Source organism: Temnothorax nylanderi, unplaced genomic scaffold (assembly GCF_030848795.1).
Source record: "Temnothorax nylanderi isolate EJ_2023f unplaced genomic scaffold, tnyl_v1.0 TNYL_tig0009_pilon, whole genome shotgun sequence".
Classification (NCBI taxonomy): Eukaryota; Metazoa; Arthropoda; class Insecta; order Hymenoptera; family Formicidae; genus Temnothorax; species Temnothorax nylanderi.
Window position 1 is genome coordinate 577,097 of NW_027249071.1, and position 23,997 is coordinate 601,093.

Sequence of the window (23,997 nt, forward strand, 5' to 3'; positions counted from 1 at the left end):
ACAGAAAGCAAAAACTGATTAATTCTTGGATTGATTTCCTTAAAAACTAGAAAACTTTAAGCCACACTGGAATTCTCTTGACGTAGAATTATTAAAGTAATTCTATATTTTACTTAAATAATAAAGTAATTTTATGGTAAAAAAAATATTAGCTTGCATATTTAATCATTCCTTTAATTTAATTCGTCAAATTGTAAATTTAGTGCAATAATGCGATAATTAAATAAATATTGTAGCAATAACACGGAATACCGCTAACGCAAAATGTAAAGAAAAAGTGTTGAATAGAGGGACGAAAATTTCAATTTCACCAACTGGAATTTTCAATCATCCTCCGGACAAGAAATGCACGTTAGAGTTTGCGAATCTGTGTCACTGGGAGCTTTACCGGCTCCTCTTCCTGTCCGGTGCGTTTCTGTGCCACGTTGATCCGGAGGGCTCGAATACCGGTTCGCCAAGTAAGTCATGCACCTTTCGCTCATAGAACGCGTTTGCTCTGTCTGCCGCGACGCGAGTTTACTGACCAGCGATGTACTCAGGGACGGTCTGTGGAATCCACTTGCAACAGCATGCAGGAAATCGCGCAATATTTCATCTGCCGATAATGATCGCCGCAATTTCGATCTTAATAACTATCAGCTCATTGTATAGATATCTCCGTGAAAATAGCGCTGTAACAAAGTAAAGAAAGAACCCGTGCGACTTTTTGCATTTTGCCGTATCACACTATCGGCTATTTGCTAAGTAACGCTTGACTAATTCATAATCGGCGAGTCAACGAGCGCGGAAAAAAATGCCCCACCTTCCGCTTGACGCACGACTACTAATTCAAATACACGATTATTTCATCTTAATTCCTGCCTAAGATATCAAATACTAATTATTCAATCTCAGTCAGTGTAATTAAATTTAACAGTTTAAATCTAACTGGTATTTCTAAATTGGACACCGAATGCTATTGAGAAGTTAAGAATAAGTCTTAAGCCTTTTATTACGCAGAGGCTATTATTAACTTATAAGACAATCTGAAGTTAATCTTAGGATAATCTCAGAATAAAGATGTGCCCCTCTCTGTTGTTCTCGCTCTCTCTCACTCACACATCTAAATTCTACATGACCTTTCTGGAGAATTTTCCACGTACTTAAGCTCGTTTACTTTACGCAAACTCTTTCGACAGCGTCCCATTGTACCGATCATTTTTAACGTTTTATTAATAGCTCTCTCTCTCTCTTTCTCTCTCTACGTACTAACGTCTTTAGATAGAGGTGCTTAAACGCGCGATTTCATCGCCACTTGCACAGCGACACTTCGGTAGTATTGCGTTTATGGCGATATGGCAGTAATGTGCGTTATGCTGTAATTTCACGGCCGTAAAGTCGGTCATCATCAACAATTTATCTCGAAGAGATAAATTAGGATCGAAGAATAATCAAATGATTTATCGTTAATTACAGTTCTCATTGTGCAATATTATTTCCAAGGTTTACGAGGCGCTTAAACGAAACGGCATTTCTTCTCGCACTATAATTGGCCTTTAATGATCAGATAAAGGAACACACTTGAAAAAAACCGTCTATCGAAAATTATATCGGGAACTTCGACATTGCAATCTAAGAAAAACTCAGGCAACGGATAATTGCCGCTGTCATACACGCAAAAGTCATCGATACCGACCTTATTTTCGTGACAGCGCGATTACCAAATTACATAGAGATCGCAATCTTTCAGCCGCAGAAGCGGTGAATGGAAAAGCGCAATAACGCTCACACGCTGCAATTTTATGACGAAGGAAAGACATAACGAATGGCGTAGTCTACAGTATCGTAAAAAAAAACAAGATAAAACCGGTAAGGACGTTGATCGTAAAAATGACGAGGAATTGCAATTCAGGCAGAACTTGACACAGTCAGAATAATAAATCTAGAAAAATAATTAATTATCAATGCAATTGATTTCAGCTGTTAACAAAATTAGCGTAATTTATACATTTTAACAAATTTACACAAAAAGAAATATGATTGTTCCTATCAAAGTGAAATAATTTTTAACTAATTTTTTATCTCCGAATGTTTAATCGACTTAAAATAAGATCTAACGTAATTATTTGCGCGTTACAGCTGATATAAGCAATGTTAAGTAGTAGTTCCTGGTAAATGAAAAAACGATGAAGAAATTGGTTGCACAACGAAGTCGTATTCGCAAAGTTGCAGCTATATTCACCGTTTTGGTTGTCTTGTTCAAAATCCTACTCGCGCAGTGAATAGCAATAAGGTACATATTTTCTTATAAATTTGAGACGGTATACAAATTTAAGAATTTTTCAAGGCGTTTTTATTTTACATATTTACATAAGTTACAGTTATATAAAAACTACGTTTTAAAACTATAAGTTAACGTTTTATTCGATAAAAGAGTACTCAATGATAGAATATAGGCTAAACATTAATCTGACTCTTTTAACCCTGTCTAACCTTGTCATGAATAAATTAAAATATATTATGAGAAAGCGATGCATCGCATACTTGTTCATGTAGTACTCTTTAAATATGTTGCACATTAAATAATACTCAAAATTATTACTTAAATATCATCATTTAAGAAAACATATTTGCTTGTAAGTCCAAATTTGCATTTCTGCATTATTTTAAATTTAATTGCTTTATCAGTTTAAATTCAATTTGCATTTAAATTATTATTATTTTACAAAATTACGTGTCATGCAATTTTTTTATAAATTTCCATACGTTACGTTAATAACAGAAATTTATATATTGCTCGTGATATTAAAAGGAAATTTAAAGTATTATTTATTAACAATTACGCGATGTGCCGGATATGGAAAGGGTCATTTATGTTATTCGCATTATTCGCGGTAGCCTCTTAGAACTCCGTCAATCCGATGTTTTAAATTATTTAAATATCATTCCGGCCGCGTAATCAAGACCTCTTGCTCGGATATAATACGCGTTATTATATATTGATTCTCTTCGGTTTAAATATTTCTAAATTGCGCAATTTTTACGTTTTATTTCGCAGAACGGCTGTGACAGGCTGTCAGAATTGATTTCACATGACATATCCGAAAGAGCTAATTCGTTAATTCGAATTTTCATGTATGACGAACGCTTCGTTTTAATGCGAATACCTGCGCGCGGCTCTCGCGATCTCGCGATATCAACCTTGCGAGTCTTGCGACCGCGTACTTTCAGGATCACTTATGCTGTCTTACCAGTTAAGTCGACCAACGTAACAACATGTCATTGATTTCCTGCTACGCTTTCTTCCCGTCGGCCATTTCACCGTCAATATACATTGTATATATATATATACATATATGCAACTATACGAAAGTTCACGTGCAATAGAGTAAATGGGTATTCACGACATTCATGCACGCAATCGCGTGCGTGCACGCGTGCGAGGGATAGGCGCATCCGTCTGTGTGCATGGCTAGACATGCCGTTATCGAGGCGATTGTCACTGACAGTGAAACGAACCTGCGACCTCCTGTATAGGTACATGACCATTCATCATATTCGCTTTAGAATTGCATTGTCGAGGAAAAATAGTTAAATTTGTATAAATTATAGTAGTTGACAATTCTCACGATTGAAACTTCTGTGAAAAGCTTTTTCGCAAATCATGACAATAACAATAATGACAGATAACATATAATTTTGTATGTGTTAAATTAACTGGTAGCTTGGGACAATTTTAACCGCGGATAAATTTATTTGTCCGCAAGCAGTCTCGCCGGTATCGGTAATATTAAACCTGTTAGAAATACAGTCATGCATTCGACCTTTCTTTATTTTGTATCAAGTTCCGACATTTTTTCAGAATACCATTAATATCACTTGCTGTTGCTCATTAATTGGTTTCTATACGTAAAGCAACTTCTATCTTTTCGTCGAATATAAAAGCGCCATGAGGCGTACATGAATATTTAACAGATACATTAAATTCTTCTTATTGGTACACGTTTAGTTATTAATCTGAGCGGCGTCTTTATTATTTCCACCGTTTCCGAGAAGGAAATTTAAAAAGTAATTTTTTAAAATCTCTTCTTCACGAGTTATTACATAAATAAAAACATAAATACACGTGTTTCTAATATACAAGTTTTCCCCATTAATCCACTTCCTATTTTTATTCAAGAGAGTTATATTTCTTCGGTCTAAAAACTCTTTATGAAAGTAAAAGTGACCGCCAAGTGATCGCACATGCCAACTGTTCTACACTATGTAACAATTAGTACAAACATAAGTGTGAAATGTGAAATTATCCAAACTGATAAAGCAAAGCAGGTTGCATAGCGGGGTTCAACGACAGAACGCTAGTAACGGTAGAGCAAAGAATAAAAAGCAATTGTCTCTTTAATTCCATCTCGATTATTTGACACGAAGATAACTTGTATTACGCAATAATTAAATTAAATTAAATAAGTTATAGAACTTTATATGAAAGCCAGATAAAATGGTTTTCCTTGCTCTCAATTCTGTGTTAAGCTCAGATAAAAGCGGTATGATATAAATTTTATAATCTGATATTCACCTGTGCGCGCCGCATTGTTACGTCGCGGGATAAGCGACGTAACAATGATTTGTTTATTCAAAAAAACTCAACTGCTCATTCGCAGGATCTGAATCATTAATGAGAAAGAGAAATAACTGTAGCATCGCAATTTGTATATGTTTGTAACGTACTATTACATGTATGATCAGCGCATATTACTTCTGTGAATTATATGCGTTTATCTTGCCAGTAATGGCACTTTCAACGTGCACGTAACTTATAGAAAAAGAAAAACGCCTGAGCAACGTATCCATCGATAAAAGAATTGATTTATCCAAAAAAAATAATTGTGTATAAGATGTACAAGATATTAACTTATACAAAGTTATTGTATAAAAGTTTATTCTTTTTTTCAATCCGTTTATTCTCGGAGAAGAGAGTTTGTAAGAGTAATACGTTTCTATATCAGAGCGCAGAGGCACTGGCGTAATGTGAGACATTTTGTTTTCTTTAGTACTTTCACTAGCAGCTGCACAAGAAGATATTTACATTCCATATCACAAAAACCGCTACATTCAAGTAACTATATAATATTTTAGTCGATTTCTACGAAGTTGAAGTGGAACCTGAAAAGTTGATAGCAAACACATTAAAGAGCATATTTTAGCTAACTTTCTGTTCACGCCAAATTATTTTTGTAATAAAAAAGATAATAATGAAGTATGAAATTGAATTACATATGATATTATAATAAGTAAAATATTCATGTTTTTTGTTTACCACTCTATTGTTCCTTTCTACTAAATGGGCACAATCTTATTAATTAAATTTAATCGTGTGTTGTACACATTTAAGTCATTAACGATCACATTAATGATGCAAAGGTTATTGACGCAGCATAAACGGAATAACGCGCGTATTGGCTTTCATTTGCCTTGTTTTTGTAGAATTTATTTTTGTCTGAGAGCTTTAATCTTTGTTATAAACGGAAGGATCAATGTCGATGACAGACATTATAACAGTCAATGTATTAAACAAAAGTTTATTTTTCGATTTAGTTTTATAGTAAGATATGTTGCTTTTTCAATCGTTGTAAATTATATATGGTAAAAATGTATATATACATATGTGGTAAAAGTTGTAAGAGAGAGAAATTGCTCTCTGATAACGAATTTCCTTTCGTTTTATTATTTCTTTTTTAGAAAGAAAGTTTAATACAAATCCTATCAAACAAGTATTTTTTTTTACGTTTGTAATAAACGTTTTCTCTGAATATTTGTTTTCTTTCTCATGTAAACTTGCACATGCGAGTGCAAAACTTTTCGCGAATGTCAATGCCTACATGCAGATAGTAATCGTAGCATGACACAGAGGAAGTGAAACCACGTAACCGCGAAGCTCGTTAAAAAATCTATATCAAGAACTATTTTTATTTCTCCTCTCTCTTAATGATGCGCAAGTATGTGGCGGTGCTCGCAAAAACTGCAGCGCGACGAAGTCAAGAATCTCATGTTATATGAGAAACCCGTCACTTTCATTCAGGAAATATTATTAACTCGGAGTAGTGGTTAGCGTGAGCGACTGGTAACGGTAAAAACTAACGCGCCGATTTTACGGGAGTAACATAAGTCATCAGTCTCGTACATTAATTATTCTGCGAGTCTGTAGCGTGGAAGTAGCGTCCGTAATTTTTCCGTAAAAAGTCATGGATCTGCGGGCCGCTGCGGGCAGAGCTTACCTTTTGAATTTAACTTCGCGAGATCACGTGATAATAGGATTCACTAGTTCATCTCCTAGGATAATTTGCGCAGTTCACTCGAGCGAACTCACGCAATCCTGAGTGCTCTTCTTCCCTCGTCCTGCAAGCTCGCGCGAGACGCACAAGAAGATTTTGATGCGACACGATTCGATTTTCGGAATTAGCAGTAATTTCCCGTTTCACGATGTAACAAGAGAATATCGTTGCAAAAAGAGAGTTTCGTTTAATTCTCAGAAAGGGATTGGAACGTCACCGGTCTCTACACTGGCCGTTACTCGAGAGGGCACGATCGCCGATCCTTTTACGAGACGACCTTCGATCTCGTAATGATCGTTCTCACGTGATCCAATGCTCCCAAAGAACTGAACAACCGCGATCGCGATCGTTTGGAGTATGTCCGAAGTGCTTCCCACTTTCGGGATCGGACAAGTGCAAGAAGTGGGGTAGTAAAACATTAGAATATACTGCTGTTGCAATCACATGGCGTTGGTGGGGTCTCTCACGAATGATCAAGGGGAACCGCATCGGTCCAGGTCTTTCTCTCCTCTCTTCTCTGCAAGCCAATGACAGCTGCTGTTACGTCACTCAAGAATTAAGAAAGTTGTGCAATGCAACTTGCACGATTATCCCCGGTATGATCTCTCCCGGTTCACGCGCGCAACCCTTCATAGCAAAGTTGCGTTTGCATTACACCCTCTTATAGATAAAGTAATGAACCTGTTTCTCTCTCTCTCTCTCTCTCTCTCTCTCTCTCTCTCTCTCTCTCTCTCTCTCTCTCTCTCTCTCTCTCTCTCTCTCTCTCTCTCTCTCTCTCTCTCTCTCTCTCTCTCTCTCTCTCTCTCTCTCTCTCTCTCTCTCTCTCTCTCTCTCGAGAGAGAGAGAGAGAGAGAGAGAAATTGAGAAATTAATGCATTAAAACACCCACATATACACAAATCTACATCCTCAAACTTAAAATCCAAGAGATGTGACGTTAAATTATTTATAGGACGTGCTTTAATGAATTTTAATAAGATTGCTGTTTCATAGCTCTACTTAAAAATTTGTCAATGACAGATTATCTTTCAAATTATCAAAGAATGTAATTTGAGCAGTATTTAATTATTTATTTACTTGTGTAAAAGATTGTGCCGCGTGTGCCCCACCACACTAATTAACCACGTTTTCTTGCGAGCGCTCGACCGCGCCGACTTAAGAATATAAACAAATTCGACAACAATATTCATTGCCCTGATCGACACTCTCACCGACGATCTCATTGGACGACAAGAGTTAGGTGGGCATATTGTGGAGCGGCACCATCGCGACTCGCAAAGAGTCGCATGGTATTTTTGAGGACGCATCATAACATTGTTACATCCAACCATACACTCCTCTCCATCACTATCATCCACGACGTATCCTCAAAGTGTGATTTTTTAATCATAATCAAGTTTAATTTTTATTAACTTTTGCATATTTCTGTATTTTTTTAACTTTTTATGACAATTGTGCATTATGCTAAAAATAATTTTGTAATTTTTTGCGCGCGCCTTCGCTTTAGCGAGAAATTTTGTCTTTAAAGTATATGAAAACTCTTAGTGCCTAGAAAGAAAATGTTTTTTTTTTAAGCTATATTTTAAAGTATTCTAAGTAAGAAAACGCTGTCAAAATTTTCTTTTCCTCAATTTATCACACTAAATTGCATCAATCGTATACATATAATCAAAATCGCGGAAATCTAAATGTAATGATACATAATGTAATGAGATTAAGAATCTGTATAATACGTCGTAGTAGTAAAGTAAAGAAAGTGTAAAACGACCGTTTCCGGAGTATTGTGTAACAGAAAATTTGTGGTTTCCATTTCTCTTAATCATAACTAGCACATCTGAGAAAAAGATGTAATTATAACTTCGAATATAGGCAACTATATAATGTGCCACCTAAGCCTGCACGTATAAACACAATTAAGTAGTATAACAGCCGGTCATTTTTCTGCATTAGCATTGTAAATCGTTGCAGCATGATTTTACCTTTTTTGTTCATTTTAATATCTGTTAAGTATTCGTTGGAAAAGTTCACGTATGACAGCAAATAGGAAACGCATTACTGTCAGAAAAATAAAGATTGGTATTGAAAATTTTCCTTAAAAAATGCAATATTGGGGACAGTTTTGATTCTGATACATTCATATCCAATTTTATTCGCTATTTTATTAATTTATACAGCCAACCGTTATCTTTAATTTAATCATTATATACATAATAACAATGCAGAAAATTTATTTAGATCTCGATAGTTTATTCAAATTATTGTTTCTTAAAAATGTTTGCAGAAACTGATGCGTAATGCAATTTATAATTAACCATTACAGAATAGCACAAAGTAGAAATGGGTTGTTTAAGAAGAAATACATCGTTGCATTGACGTTTAAATTGATGATAAACGTACAAAGCACTTCTTAATAGCTAGATGCTTTCTTAGTAAATTAACTCTGAAAATTGGAAAATGAAAAAAATTTTATCATTAAAACTGCATACTGTAGTCATTAAAACTACATCTCTGATTTATTTGATCTTGATTGCATTTTGTGGCTTAACACGTGTATAAGATTAGCACGATATACTTCTACACAACTGAAATCATAGAAGTCTCGCCGAAGGTAGAATTTAATACAATTTACACACACAATTCAGTAACACAATATACCAAATTCAAATATAACATGATATATGTGATATGTCTCGATGCATCAATTTAGTGATTAATTATCATATTAGTTTGAGTATTGTGACAATCTATATTACAAAAAAATATTTAAAAAATTTACAGGAATATATTTTTCTTTTATGTATTAAAAATTATTACAAGAAAATTTTGAGAGATTTAGTTCTTATGAGAAATTCGCGAAAAGCAATCATGCTTGATAGTGTAAGTTTATAATTGTTGTAGGACAGGTAACCGCGAATGAAGCGAAGCAAAACGTTGTACGCGAATATTTTATTTGCTCAATCTGCAACGTTAATAACTTGACAAGTTTCAGAAAACGATGATATTTTACGACATTTTCATAAAGTAGAAATTTGTTCAAAATTGGCTGGTAAATTTAATCGTTAAAATGTAGAAATAGGATAATACGCACAATAATCAATCGCTAAATTGATATGTTGAGACATCATATGCAATCTTGCGTATTGCATCGTCATGATCCGCTTATATTTTCCGAGAACACGAATTCCCCCCGCAAGACCTTCAATGTGATACCGTCGCGCCGGAGAAAGGGTATAGGAGAAAGAATCAGGCGAGTGTGCGCTATTAAGGCCAAGAGAGAAATCGCGAGTGTATCGCAAAGGATCGCGCGTAAGTAAAAAAAGGAAAGAAGCTACCGATCGAGTGCACCAGCGCTGGATTCCAAGACCGGGAGAACCGATCGTTCGTCCTCCAAGGTCATTCGCACCGATCACCAGTGATTATATCATCGCCATTAAATGGCGAGTTCGTCGTTCAATCTGCATTATGTTTCTGACGGTCATCAAAAGCAGCGAAGCCATCAAGCGATTTACAATGGTAGATTTAACGATTTCCACAACGTAATCTCACCGACTTTGTTGCCATAAGCCGATACTTATGAGTCAGATCGGCATGTATTTCATACTAACTTAGCGATTCGTAACATCGGCGAATTATGGTTTTAAAGTTTTACCTAATCGGGAACAGTAATAATTTTATTGAATTTACGTTATAAAATAATTTACATTATAATGCAATCGATTTAAACATAATAGTTCGACGTGAGAGAGGTTCGAGATTTTATTTGCAAAGCATTTTGGAAATAATATCAAAATAAATTTAGCAAGTTTTGCATATGAGAAATTCCTCATAAAACATTTTTTAAACTCACATGCCAAATATTTTAAGCAGCTATCTAGATTTGAAACAACAGGCATATCGTAACTGAGAAAGAATAAAATTGAAATATGCTCGTAAATTTCGTGAAAAATAATTATCTCTGATAACGCAAGTTTATAATTTTTATGGAATAGATAATGCCACGAACACAGTTCAGTAACAAAGCGAACGAAGAAAAAAAATATTATAATATACAGTGTTTAAAAAAAATGTTAATACTCATAAGAAAGTGACTTTTTTAGCAAAACGTAACTGATAACACAAGATATCATAGTAACAAATGTATTTTGTCTTTAAAAAAAGTCTTCACTCTCATTCATCATTATCGACACATTCTTGAAATTTTCTTCAGATGATCTCCAGAGCCCTGAGGCACATTTCTTCGGATATTGTTGTAATAATAACAGTCGTAATTTTGTGAAATCTGGCATACTGGATACTTCCAGTTGGATGGTGCTCTACCCCACTGTGCCTGTGACTGTCCCACCAGGGAATTCGGAGATGAATTGGAAGAGAAGGGCCTCTAACATGACCAGCACCGTTCTCCAAACCTTACGCCGTGTGATATCTGGCTGTGGGGGTCGTGGGGGATGGTAAAAGAACATATTTATGCTACGAAGCCACAATGTGACAAAATCTCTGACAGAAAATTGCAAATGTGATTGCAACAGTATCCGAAGAAATGTGCCTGAGGGCTTTGGAGACCACCTGGAGGAGATTTCAAGAATTGGCGTTGCCAATAATGATGAACAGAAGTGGAGACTTTTTGAAGACAAAATACATTTGAGGAATACAGAGAAAAAACACTTAAAGTCCATCCTTTTTGTCAAAATTGATCTGATCATATTATCTTGCAGCATTTTCAAAGAACTTTCGTAATTCTTATCTGTTTCAATCAAGAACAGTATTGAAAATAAGGCCGAAAGATGTACCATGCTGGTGAAAAAACAATCATAATTCACGTGAGGGAGAACCGTCAGAGTCCAACATACAATGTAAACTACATCTAAGGCGTTTCGATATTCACTAAATTTTGTACTAATTTTTTCAATAGCTTCCTAAGATATTTGATGTCTTCATGCTTAAAATTTGGTTTTTCTCGAAAGTACTCCGGACAGACAATGACTGCTTTTCCTCTTACCCTTTATTTGTGTTACTATATCACATCTTAAAATAGTTACTTCCATATAAGTGTTAACATTCTTTTTAAGCGCCCTCCATATCTGCGCTACAGGCTACATCAGGCGTGCAATTTTCAATATATGCAGAGAAATTATTTTTATTCGCTCATAATAATAGGTTATAATTAACTTTGGTATGTTAATTACTTGGTTAGATTCCAATTACTCGGTTTATTAATTTTAAAGATAATAAAATACGTTAACATTGCGCTAAATACGCTAGTGCCATTTGTTATTTAATTAAGCAATCGCATGTTGGCGCAATAACGTTATTGATTTATTATAACGTTTTAATGATAGGTATAAATTACAGTATGAATTATTAGATATTGCAGCAACGTATCGAATTCCGCACGCTTATAAAAATATATCCGTCTTCACAAAATCATATAGCAAGAATTAATATGTAAATAAAGAATCTCTAGAATCAGTAAAAATGTATAAGCGTTAATTTATTTTTCCATAAAAATACAACACGCTTGCGTCACGATTCATCAATATATATAAATTTTTTAACGCCTTGTATTTAAATAAATCTAAATATATTACTTTATAATTATTTTAAATACGTTTTCTCAAAGAATTTAAAACAAAAAATAATTTTACATTCCACATATGGCATTCCCTTTCGTGCTGTATAAAATATAACAAATGTCAATTTTTCATTGCATCAAAAAATTCCAAAGCAGCAATAAGTATAGAAAGAAAGAGAAACTTAAATCCGCCTACGTAAAATCAATTTAGTGCAAAACACATTATAAATTAAATTTCAATTTTTCAATAATTATAATACCGGTATCGTAAAATTGCCAAGTGTAAAAACAAGTAAAACAACTTGCTTTCTACACCCGGGGGGGGATCATCCGCGACGCGTGATCTTACAATTAAACTCATTTTCGTCCGTTCGCGATGTGTTCATTATCCTGCGCGAAAAATTAGCACGTCGCACGACAAATTGCGAAATCGGTCGCGTCTAATTGGGAAATCCTCCTGCATGGAACTGCTCGCAAAATCGCGCTCTCGCAAACGCGCTCGCGAAGCCTTATCGCGGCTTTACCTCTCTTTTACCGTATCTCTTTTACCGCTCCTTTACGCTCTTTTACGCCAACCAAGCGGCGAATGCGGGTCAACTGACGAAGACGAGAATGCGTTCGATGAAATCAGTCCGTTTTTGCAAGGGATATGCTCAACTGTAAAATGTTAATGCCGATGTGTTTCTCTTTTTAACCGAAAGCCGGCTATATAAAGGCCATTTCGTACCTCTTGCATCATCTCGCGATATTCCGCGGTTGCTCCGGCAAGTGATTTACGGGATACGGTAATCGACGTAATAAAAATGCAATAGGATGCGTTTCTGTTCCGTTAATTTGATAATGACTTGGATATGAATCGCATGAATCTCACCGTTGCGTTGCGCAGCTGCACGCGATTAGATGACGATTAGGAAAGTACAAGGATAACGTTATTCCTTTGCTGGCAAGCACCGCAAGCACGAAAGAAGAATACACTCGCATTGTCATGCGAGTTTTTATATGGTATATAGTAAGTACCGTAATATAATTGTTTATAATTTATCTCGAATTATAAACATATACGAGAGAGTGAAAAGCGAAGTTACGCCGTCTCTTCGATAAGTGGGTCGCAACAGACAGGTAAAAACCAGTATGACGCAAAATAAAGAAACAAAGAACCGAAATAATGTCCTCGATGCAACTTAATTGCGAGAGAAAAAAATGTATTTTCTTTATTTTTTTTCTTGATATGATGCCTGCAGTTGACTAATCACCAACGTATTAATTAAAATTATCAGAACTATGAATTTCAGATGCGTTGAGAGTGTGTATTAAAAATGCACTATAAAACAATCGATTGAGCAGGAAATTAATCCGTGAACCATACAGCATCCCGAATTCGCGCGCCGCCCTTTCTACGCAAGGTAAATGTACCAATGCCGGGACGCTTAAGACATAGTCTATAGACACCTTTATCACAATTATCACTTTAGTTTTTAAATAAGTATGACGCGAATTAAAATCAAATATAAAAATATAATATACAAGAAAAATGTTTTTATCTTTGATTCTTTAATTTAAATTCGGGTTATAACTTATTTAAGGAATAAAATGATAAAAATGTCCAGACATTGGTGCGTGTCCAGGCATTGGTACATTTACCTTACATGGTACAAAAATCTTTCTCCTTACGAGGGACATAAGGACGATGAGGAAATAAAGAGGGTGTGTTGCACGAAGAATCTCATTATTACGAAGATGAATTAAGCGGATAATTGACGAGTACCGATTACGATCGTCCGGTGTGACATCGATTGCAACATCTCGAGATAACCAGCCACTGTAAACAAGCCGCGAATGGGGACGTCAGAAAATCAGGGGAGGGGATAAAGAGACACGATCAGTATCGGGGTATTCGGGGTCTGACGATTGTCTGGCTCGTGTATCGGCGATCAGATTGACCAAGATCGTTGCTCACCGATCGCAGAAAATCTCGCCGCCACCGGTTGTTCGAGCAAGTCGAGCATGTGCGAGCGAGCGAGTGAGTGAGCGAAAGAATGAGGCGAATAAATGTCTGCTTTCTCTGCATACTCGCCTCCGGTATTTGAACGAGTGTTGCAATTTCGTTGTTGTCGTCGTCGTCGTGTCGTCGTCGTCATTTATGCAGAATCAGTTGAAAAGAGCGACTCCAATTACGCTTTAACTCTTTATAATAGGGAGACAGACAGAGTTAGAGAAACAGCGAGACAGAGAGAGAGAGAGAGAGATTGCTTAATATAAAAATCACATTTTCAATATAATAAAAATGTATTTTGTTTCTTTACTTATTCTTTACTTATTATCAATATAACAATATTATTTTTACATAATATGAATGTATTTTCTTTATCATATCATCACATAATATGAATGTATTCTCATTATCATTGATGTTTTGCACTTGTGATTAATTAATCATAAACATATTAATTAAAATTATCAGAACTATGAATAAATTTAAGGTGCATTAAGAATGTGTATTAAAATACACTATAATTCAATTAATTAAACAAAACAGTATAAATTATTTTCTAAATTTGCTCTATATAAAAAATTAGAAAACTTTTAATTAAAGGAATAATTACTTTAAAATAATTGATTATTATAGTTTGCGATGTGTGACAATAAAGTATATATTTAAACATACACTTATGAAACATACATTTTGTTCGATCTTTCAATTATTCTCGAGCCATACAGCTTCTACATGCAATTTCTATTTGCTACTTAATATATTAAGAAAAGCTTAGTACTTCAGCTATACTCGTGCTTTAGCTATACAAGTAATCTCGTTTAAAACATAATCGATTACAACCGTCAGCATTTAGTACATAAAGGAAATAGGTATAGCTCAACTCTAATAAATCATCAACACACAAAACGTCATTGAATATCGTTAACTTATGAACCGGGCGACAAAGAACTGACGTAACAAAGAATGTGACAACTTTGAATGTAAAATATCCTCCTGAATATGAATAATGTCTGGAAACTATAATATAGTAACATTGTACTTGAACCTACTATATAAGCTACAGCGAACGCGTGCTATTTCTTTTATATAATACCTTTATATAATAGCTTCGTATTATAAGGCATTGAACTTTTCACGTTAAACGATTTGCGGTGATAACTTCTTTAGTCATCGTCCGCTCAACGCGTTGAACTTTTCACTTAACGATTATGTCGTTAGCGCAGCTCAGCCCAAGTGTATATTCTTCAGTAAACATGTAAAGTAAAGTATTCCTCCCTGGCATATTTGACGATAACACCACTGATAACGTAACTCTGGACTGCAGATGTATTTTCAACTCCCAAATGATTCGTTTGATATCCGAGAGATGCTTTATTTTATGTAAACATTAATGATTGTAAAAAATGTTTTCTCTATTAAAAGCAATTAAACGTGCGATTACAGCCTCTTCTGTTATTCTGCGTCTTCTAATTAATTTGATTTTACGACGTCGTAACCACATCTAGCGTTGTTGCTGCAACTGGAAAGGTCCTCGGTGGATTTCACATTTAGTAAGTTTACCTCGGTAAGTAAATGAAAATGTCAAAAAGTCACGGTTTATGCATACACGGCTCGCTTATCTTGCCACGCGATTTATGAGAATCGCGAACGACGATACGCACGGCATATTTAACGAAGAAATACCTTTGTTTTAACGTTGCGCATTATCGGGACGAAACGCCTGTGCTGACGGTATATCATTCGTATGAATATTTATCGGTCGCGTGTCGTATTTACAGTTGCATCGTGTTTTCATAACAAAACACAATTGATGACGCAATAAAATTATTGGTATCAGTCCGATACATTGTATAACTTCCTTGGAAAATTTGCTAATTTTCAACGCAATAACATTTGATTTATTAGAGCAAAATTTTTAAAAACCTAAGATAACATTCGTATACATTCGTATACCTTATATAAGTTGTGTTATATTATTTATATATTATTTATACTTCGCATGTATAACAATATATGGATTAACACGAGCGCGATTAAAAACATATATTTATGATCAATTAAATTCATAAATTTAAACTTCGTATATGAAGTAAATTGAAGGGAAGTTGCAGGCGTATAAAATTTTTGATGAAAAAGTAATAAAAATTATGAGTTTTTATTGTAAATCTACCATTATTTTGTAACATAATCTCCTTGGAATATAAATTTGAAACATTTTAAGTTTTGGACAAGATGCACAACTATTAAAGTTTTTTAAACAGTAATAAATAAACGGACATTAAGAATAATTCTATAATTTTTGTTCTCACCTGATTAGAGTTTCTTCTTATAAAAGAAAAGTCCAATTTTCCGTTATCATAAAACTCAATAGTGTACTAAGCAACCACCGCGAGCCATAATAAACGTAACGCAATTGACTTGTTTGTCAATCATGCAGCATCTATTAACAAGCATTCACAGAGGTGTTTATTAGAAACAGGAAGAAACTCGCACGAGTAAAAAGAATTTGACGTCACTAATGGTGGAGTACAAAAGGAAAGATCGGCAATTTAAGATGACCTTACATCGAAAGGAAATAACATCCCAGCAGGATGACGTCTAAAGACGTCATTTGACGTCACTCTGCTACCCGGGATTGAACCAGTTTACTTTTATCATTACTTATCAGTAGAAATAATTTAAACGGAGAATTATGCAATATGCGAGTATGAGCGCACTTGCAGATAATAATCCTTTGGATACAGATGAATTATGTAGCGATTGCACACGAATGAAGCAAAGGGATTGAAAGAAAAAAGGGATTGCAACAGATAATGTATCTCTCCGCTTTTCTGCATATTTAAGCGATGACGTAGACGTAGGAAAATGAGTATTGATTAAGAAATTGTATTCTGCGAGCAGATATACGTACATGTGTTATACGCTCTTATAAGCGTATAATTTTCATGATTAGAACAATTGGGAGTGCATAATTTGCAATCATATTTTATGTTGTGCAATTGCACTATTTCCAACATCCGTTCAGGAATTTATTGACATTTATGTATTTGCATGCCTGAGAAACTGGAAAATATAAATATCGATAAATCGCGCTACGGTTATTTATTTTACTTTATTAAAAAAAGGAATTATCTGTGACACAACTTATAAAAAGAGAGTCGAAGGCGACCAGAAGACCAGCAGACAGACACAGCATAAATAGTGGTTGCATTGCGGCAGGCGTGCGACTCGCTCTATAGCAAGGCATTCGCTGTAAATGCAACGCGTAAAAGAGTCACGGTGCAGTCTCGCTTCGCGTGTACTTGGCGCGAGACACTACCGTGGCTCTTGATATAAAATTAGCGGTCAAGTTTATGAATATAAACTTTTAATATCTCTATTATCAAGAGATACAGAATAATATTTTATATGTCCGTTATATATATTTATCTATAATTAGTACGTTAATATTTTTATTTATCACTTTATTTAAGAAACACATATTCGGAATTATTATAATCATATATTAATTAATAGTTACCGTTCTATAAACAATAGTGGCTTTACATTTATTTTTATGAAAAAAGTAGAAACTCTATGTAAAATTTCTAATAAAATGGGTATATAATATAATTCATTAAAATATGTAAAATAAAATAATATGTTAAAATCTTGTAAGAAATTGAACTAATTCCTACTATTGTGACAAGCCAAGAATTATCTCACGCAATAATTATAATTTCACTCTAAATTTGCATATTAAATATAGTGTCGCGGAGGTGCTAAAGATAATTTAAAATCCAGAAAGACGAAAGGCTTTATTAAGATGCAATGAAAAGATATAAAAATATCTCAAAATCTCTTTTAGATATTTTTATCACGTATGTTTATATCTTTTTTTTAGATCTTTGCATATTTATATATGCACGTTTTATATTATAATTTGAATTATTTATCATAATTCTTTCCCTTTTGCCAGGAACGGTTACAATATTTTTTTAATTTGTTACCACACAATTATTTGCAGAATATTTTGATAACTTTATTTTTCTTATATTTCCAATAACATGCACACGTGCAATACTAATTAAAATATTAAATAAATTGTCTTCTTAAAGAACATTATTTATCAGTTCTTGGCATTATTAACTCAACATTACTGCAAAGCTGCAGTAATGCATATTACAGGATCGTTTACTTGGATTTATTTCTTAGAGACACGTGAATAATAATCGCCGGAGGAAAATACGCATTGATAAGCAAGATCTTTCCGCGTATATAAATTAACGATAAATATGTCACGCAATACATTTTACGATTATCAGACATAAAACTGTATTTGTATCACATCAAAGCAACATTTTAATCTTTTAGATATTTAATATTGATATATATATATAAGAATAATTTAATTTATATTTATAGATTTAAAAACTGTCAATCACAGTTAAAAAATACGATCAAAGTAGAGAAGATTGAAAGAATGTTTTGTATATTACTGTGTTTCTATTAACTGACATATAAAACAAACTGACGTAACATTTTATTTAAATGAATGCTTAGGTTAATGGATTTTCCTCAGAATAATGATAGTATAAAAATCTTCCACTAGTTCTTCAATCGAACTTTGCTACTTCCACAAATCGTTTGTAAATCCCCGCATTGTTCTGACGTAAAATATATGTTTTGATCAAATTTATTATTACGTGTACCAAGTTAATCCTTTGTTAATGTAATGTTTTATATTCAAATGTAAGCGCGATATTACTTTGGTATTTTATTTTTATTAATAAACATAAATAACAAATACGTTTAGAAAGAAATAAAATAGTACGTATTGTTATATACAAATAAATATATCAGATATTATGAGTATTATGTAACTTATTATGTGATATTGTAAAGATAAAGCAAATTCATATTTAAATTATTTATCCTTTTTATAAAGAAATATAAGGATGCATCGATTTAATTCAGACAAGTGCACCTTTCGTATGCAACCAGAAAAACTAGTGACGAATGCTTCTATAGAGTTTCTCAATCATACCGTTTCTGCCTAAGCTATTAACAATAAGTTCAATAAACTTTCGAAAAATCGACTTTGGAGGAAGATCTACTGCATCTATCACTTTCGAAATAAAATATAACAAGACGTCCGAAATAAATCATGACTTCGAGTAGGAATATTCTTTCTACTATATGGTCACAAAATAATTTTAAATAATTAATATCTTAAATCAGTATTTCTTATTTAAAAAAATAATGAACTTGCTATCCGACAAGGCAAATACGTGAATTCTTGCCACATTACTGAATTTCATTAATAATGATGTTACATGCATCTCGCTAAATTCCGCAGGAGTACTCCTGCCCTTACTATATAAAAAAAAAACAGGTTTTACCCACATTCTAAAAAGAATATTAGAAACTTAATATATATATATATATATATATATATATATATATAATATAATTATTAATCCGATGCAACTTTTACATTTTTCGATCGAATATAGCTTACATGATACTAAATATTTAATCAACACTCTTTCTAAAGAATATTAGAAACTTAATACATATATGATATAATTATTAATCCGATGCAACTTTTAGATTTTTCGATCGAATATAGCTTACATGATACTGAATATTTAATCAACACTCTTTCTATTCAATTATTCATCAGTAAAATGTGTAATCTAATATGTACAGGTGACCCTTGAATAACACGGTACTTGAATTGCAGAGTCTCGAATAGCAAGGTAAAAAATTGTGACAACCCTACTTTTAAAAAAATGTTTTTAAATAATTCCTTAGAACCATGCCCAAATGCCCAATTTTATTATAAGAATCTGGAGTCTTGAATTACGGTTTTCAATAACACGGGACTAATTAATCGAGAGTTACCTGTATTTTATCAGACAAAAGCATTTTAATTTCTTTACTTGTTTGAAATAATCAATCAAAATAAACATACATTACAAACAAGAATAATGTAATATTCTTGCATTTTACAAATCAAACGTTATTTTAGTAGCAAAATAATTAAATTTGATGAATCAGAGTTTTAACTCGCACATTCTGATTAAAATAAAATTCCACACATTAAACAATTCAAAACAACAAGTGTCGCCTTTAACATGTCAAAGAATTGATTAATGGATCATTAATTATCATTTTTCTTTCCAATAAATGCTATATATTTTTACATTTCTGCAACACTATTTTTCAACAATTTACATAAATTAATTTTAAACAAAATTATAAAAAAAGAATATAAATTGTAATATAAATTAGAGAAGACTAAATTATATTACATTATACTATACATATATGTATTATTTACGTAATAGCTTTTTTATTTCTTCACATTACAATACGAGCATGTAAATTAATTTATTTTTTGCACTTTGATTTGCTTTGATTTCTAATTGATTTACTTTGCTACATTTTTCTTGCGAGAACATCATCGTTCGAGGAAGAACAAATAGTACGAAGCAATTATTTCTATTTATTTGTTTTTTCTATTTATTTTAATCAAGAATAATACACTTACAATTAGAGAAGAATAGAAGTCGCTTCGACGACGTTGAATATTATATTACTAAGGCAGCAATCGTTAATTTGTGCGCAATAAACCATTAATTTGTGTGGAATCATCCGTAATAAATCTTTCAAATCTTCCTCCCTTTGTTGGAATCGCTAAAACGACTGTATTAATATTGAGCAACTGATCTACAAACGACTGACAATGAGTAACAGAAGCAAGAACTTTACAAAATCTGAAAGATATGAAAAGCTATGCAAAAGATCACAAATTTTATATGAAAAATGTAAAAAATATGTAAAATAAAAATAAAAATAAAATTTTCGCGCATTATTTACCGCGCTTGGTTTTTAGTTAGCCCGTTTTCTATATTCGTGGATTTCCATTGGAGCCTATACTTCGAATTTGAAAAATATAAATTCACCTAAAAAAGGATTTCTAAATTTAGTACTAAGTAAAAAAAATTCCATATCGAAATCAAATAAACTTAAGAAATGAAATGGATGAAATTGTGTAATGTACAGTTTTTTTTTTAATAACATACATATAATTACTAGCAATGAATTTTTGTGAGGTGGGAAAAAGAAAAAGCCCTTTTACGAAATAAAGAACGAAGTGAATTCGGTTTGCATACAGATTTATTGATACATATATTAAAACAATTATGAAATTATTATCATAAAACGTCTATTAGTTTCTTAAAATGTTTTAAACTGTCTTCTTTAAACGTTTATTTTCGAATAATGAATTATAGATAGAAGTTTGCATTTGCTCTTTAACGACTAGCTGATATATTAATTATAATTAGGCTGATATGAAAAATTCATCATATCTGTCAAATAAAGTTAAAATAAAAACAGAGTTCTAGCAAAATCAAAGCAAAAATGTCGCCACATTTACAGAGTTTACTAATTCTATTTTAAGTTTATTAATTCTATTTTCAACACGGAAAAAAAGGATTTGCTACTATAGCAAATCTATTTGTTAAATATGGGACAACTAACATTTTTTTGCTGCGAGAGCTAATTCATTTTGCTATTGCAACAAAAGGTTTCGCTATTATTGTAAAATTAATTAGCTCTCGCAGCAAAAAATGTTAGTTGTCCCTATAGTAGCAAATCCTTTTTTTCCGTGAAAGAACGAACAAAATTTGATTATCTAATTTTAATTAAAAAACATGATAGAAAAATAATCCGGAATCTTTTATCAACCTAACACGAAACTCGCGATCTGATTTTTTCGCAAAACTCACAATTATGTAAACAAACAGAGATAAAAATGTTGACACATGTATCGTTCGTTCGATGACCTAGACCCATTCGATGTTCCATTTCAATTAAACCGATGACGATTGAATTGCAGAAGTTGTATCAGTAGCGTCGATCGTTTGGCTTCAATCGTATCGTGTTGTGCTGACAAACTGTAATTTTCGTTGCTGCATCACTGCATAATGTAGGCAGGTTATCTTTTTACTAACTTCCAACATACCAAGCTCCTCATTGATCGGTACCCAGCAGGTTCTTGACTGTTGAAGTTCTTCGCAAGATTCTCTGCGATCGTGTCTGACATACATTTGGTCGGTCGCTGACAAACAAATTTTCATACAGTGCATCGGCCGTACAGTGGTCGTCCTTGCCCGATATTGAGAATCGAAATTGGTTATTTTTATTTTTTCTTACGTTATATAATTTAAATTTAAATAAAAAAGTAGGTACATTAATTTTAGAATATTTTTTCCTTATTATAAAACATTATTATATAAAGAGCTAAGTATTACAATTATTTGAATACGTTCAGGATAAATGTTAGAGTTTTAGTCGATTTATAATGCAAACAAAATAATCGGAAAGAGAAATTCCCTAAAAATTTCCTAAAAAGTTTAATCGAATCGATTTACAATTTATACAATTTCAGTAATTAATTTACAATTTTAATACTAATATAAAATAAAATTTTAAAGTGCCAACGTAGAGTTTTTCGATATCTAAAAAATAGCTTAATAAACGATGTAAAATTTAACAATGATACAATGTGATTTCTTAAGTGTTGGAGTGCACATATGGTGGTAATAGTTCCTTTGTTCGTCGAAACGTTACATGTTGAAATCGCTACTTGTCTAATTTGCTTCCTGATCATTCGCCCGATGCAAGATTGCATCAAGTGCTTAATTGCGTATGATAGAAATGAGAAATAAATAAAGAATGCATTATTGTGCAATAACATAGCTAAGAACAAAGCAAGTGACGGGTATTTTTTTAGGGATGCCATTTTTGACGCAATATTTGGAAAGTCGATATATCTACATTGTCAAATCGAACAGTTTAAGAAATGCATAATGTACTAAAAAATTACTGACATTTGTATAAACATTTTACAACTATATACTTCCTTTTTAACTTACTATATTCTTTTATTTGATAAAACTTGAACTACAACAAACGTTACTATTCAAATCATACGAACGTTAAAGACGCTAAGGAGCAGTAAGTAAACAAGTTTTTCTAATTTCATACCGATATCTTTTAAACGATCTGCGCAACGGTCAAACAATGAATTCAAGCTATGACGTTAGACTTTATATTTCCTTAATGGCATTTAACGTCAATGCAGACAAAACCTAAACTTAAACAAGACAAGAGACACCTAAAAAATATTTAAACAATTAGAACAATTAGAATCTGTCGAACTTTTACGATATCTGAGAAAAGACTTACGAAACTTTAAATAAAACATTGATAGTTATTTAAAAATCTGATTTGGGAAAATACATTTTATTTGTCTATATTGCGTTATAAACTCGCTGATAGCAATTAATAATTTTAGTATTAAACTGGAGTTATAATTTGTGCGTGAAACTACTAGTTCGATGCGCTGTGTGAGTCACGTTGCGAAATTGATTAACTTTGGATGTGAAGTAAGCCGATTCAAGTACATCACTTTAAAATAATTATATCATCATGTCGACTGTTGCACCATTACGTCAACTGCACTTTACTAAAATTGTATAATTTGTCCTCTTACAGTAAAAGTAAACATGCCTTATAGTTACACGTCATTGCAAATTTTAACGAATCATAAAAGGAGCAGATAAGCAAACGGACGGACTCTTAAGCCGAAATCCAAGGACTGATAGTTCATCTTCCTGTATCTTCCTGTACGCTGCTAGGAACAAGGAAGAAGAATCCCTCTTGAAATGCACCTACGCGATGACGTTCGTCTTTTGGTACTTTAGACCTCTCGACTTTAGGAAAGACAAAGTGGTAAAATCCGTCAAAGAATAATTAAATCTGGCATTCAATGCCAATTGCTTCATCCTGCCAAAAAGTATTTATAATACTTGTGCATCTTAAGAATAACGGAAGGGGGAAAAGAGGGATTCCAAGGTCCTTAATTTCACGTTAATTTAACGATATATATTTTTAGTCTACAAGTAAAGGCAATTATACGCAGAACGTAATGTGTACGCTATACGAGTTATTTGTTCTTGATTCATAGTAAATCTTTTTCAACGTTCTTTTTTTTCGATACAAAATTTACATCCCCTCGAAATAGTATTAATTGTATTAATTGTATCTTACAAAAAGCTGCGTATTATGCT

The 23,997-nt window shown here is 33.0% G+C and overlaps 1 protein-coding gene across 2 annotated transcripts in view; it reads right to left on the minus strand.

The window, feature by feature from the left end:
* The window catches only part of Sit (stuck in traffic), a 61,393-nt gene that overhangs the window by 9,049 nt on the left and 28,347 nt on the right, over positions 1-23,997 (minus strand). Inside the window, exon 1 of one of the 2 annotated variants that reach the window (XM_071725429.1) lies at positions 6,255-6,658. The exons of the other annotated variant lie outside the window; for it this stretch is intronic. The gene's annotated coding sequence lies outside the window, so the exon portion shown is untranslated. Of the gene's footprint in view, positions 1-6,254; positions 6,659-23,997 lie in introns of those variants that run through there. 2 annotated transcript variants of the gene reach the window in all.